The sequence below is a fragment of the Phocoena phocoena genome, chromosome 18, assembly GCF_963924675.1.
Source record: "Phocoena phocoena chromosome 18, mPhoPho1.1, whole genome shotgun sequence".
Classification (NCBI taxonomy): domain Eukaryota; kingdom Metazoa; phylum Chordata; class Mammalia; order Artiodactyla; family Phocoenidae; genus Phocoena; species Phocoena phocoena.
The window spans coordinates 60487421-60489536 of record NC_089236.1 but is presented as its reverse complement, the minus strand read 5'-3'; the positions used below and the strand labels follow the sequence as shown (position 1 = coordinate 60489536).

At 43.7% G+C, this 2116-nt stretch overlaps 1 pseudogene; it reads left to right on the top strand.

Moving 5' to 3' along the window:
• Positions 1 to 661: 661 nt before the first annotated feature.
• LOC136137662 (pantothenate kinase 3 pseudogene) lies at positions 662 to 1770 on the top strand (annotated as a pseudogene).
• The last annotated feature ends 346 nt before the right edge of the window (positions 1771 to 2116 follow it).

Sequence of the window (2116 nt, the reverse complement as noted above, 5' to 3'; positions counted from 1 at the left end):
GTGGTTCAGATCTAATGAGAGAACTTTAATGTCGAAACAGGTTCTTCTGACGGGGAAGGAAAACTCTCCCCAATATGACCATGTGATTTTCCTTGCTGATTTTCCTTGTTGATTCCAAGGAGGCAAAAATGGACTTCAGTCCTTCATTTAGACACAAAACCACCACAACAACTCAAACAAACCTGGTCTCATAAAACTATTTACACGATGCCTTTTCCCCCGTTATAAGTTAGATCACATATTTCTTAGGCTCATGTTTCTCGGGCTCTGGTGGAAGATTTTCTATATAGTCCTGAAAATCAGATTTGCGGTTTGGTATATTTATTTCTTGCTTTTAAGATTTCTTAAAACATAAATTTAGTGAATACTGAAAAAGCTATTTCACATATACTATTTTCTCAACAAACCTATGTGTAACTCAGTCCTCAAAAATCCTACGTATAAATAATAGATAAATTGGGCGGCGGCTCGGGGGACCGGGGCCTTTTGTTTGCAGCGGCGGCGGGGGCCCCCTCCCCGCTTCCCCTGCTCGCTCCGTCTGGGCCGCCCCTCGCGGGGGTAGGGGGGCCGCCCCCTGGGCCAGGCTTCATCTCAGGTGCCCCCGCCCCGCCCGGCCCCAGGGGAGTACCCGAGGCTGCCTCTGGCCGCTTGGGCCGACGCCATGAAGATCAAGGATGACAAGAAACCCTCTTTCCCATGGTTTGGCATGGACATCGGGGGAACTTTGGTAAAGCTCTCATATTTTGAACCTATCGATATCACAGCAGAGGAAGAACAAGAAGAAGTTGAGAGCTTAAAAAGTATCTGAAAATATCTGACTTCTAATGTAGCCTGTGGATCCACTGGTATTCGGGATGCACACCTTGAACTAAAAGATTTAACACTTTTTGGCCGGAGAGGGAACCTGCACTTTATCAGATTTCCAACCCAGGACCTGCCTGCTTTTATCCAAAGGGGAAGAGCGAAAAACTTCTCAACACTACACACAGCGCTACGTGCTACAGGAGGTGGTGCCGACAAGTTTGAAAACGGTTTTCGCACAGTTGGAAACCTCCACCTGCACAAACTGGATGAACCTGACTGCCTTGTAAAGGGCTTGCTGTACATAGATTCTGTCAGTTTCAATGGACAAGCAGAGTGCTATTATTTTGCTAATGCCTCAGAACCTGAGAGATGCCGAAAGATGCCTTTTCAAACTGGCTGATCCCTAACCACTGCTGGTAGTGATCATTGGTTCCGGGGTCAGTATTTTAGCAGTCCATTCCAAAGACAACTATAAACGAGTAACTGGGACAAGCCTTGGAGGGGGTACCTTTCTGGGTTTATGTAGTTTATTGACTGGCTGTGAAAGTTCTGAAGAGGCTCTTGAAATGGCATCCAAAGGTGAGAGCACCCAAGCTGACAAGCTGGTCTGTGATATTTACGGAGGAGATTTTGAGAGATTTGGTCTGTCTGGCTGGGCTGTAGCATCTAGTTTGGGGAATATCATTTATAAGAAGAAGCGAGAATCTGTTGGTAAAGAAGATCTAGCAAGAGCTACGTTAGTTACTATCACCAACAACATTGGTTCTGTGGCACGAATGTGTGCTGTTAATGAGAAAATAAAGAGTTGTCTTTGTTGGAACTTTACGTATCAATTCTCTCTCCATGAAACTTTTGGCATATGTCCTGGATTACTGGTCAAAAGGTCAACTGAAAGCACTGTTTCTAGACCATGAGGGATGTTCTGGAGCAGTTGGTGCACTTCTTGGGCTGCCAAATTTCAGCTAAAGCATCGGGTTTCTCTCTGTTAATAAATGTCATTCGAGAGGAACTGAAAACCAGAGGTATAATTACTGCATTATTTGTCACTGGGAACCAAAGGATAAAAGAGTAGCAATATTCCTCTTGATTTTTAAGTGTCAGAATGGTAAGCTGCTATATGTTGCCATATTAAAAAGAGAGCTCCAGTAATGTAAAGTATTTCTAAGTGAAATGCTTTCCCTTCTGTATATAGCCAGTGTTAAATCCTTAAATGCAATACAGCCTCTGATGATTGAACTTCCTCTGAAAAAGATCTTCTATTTATTGTATTTTATGTAGCCAACATTGCAGTACTGTATGTTCAAACATGAAT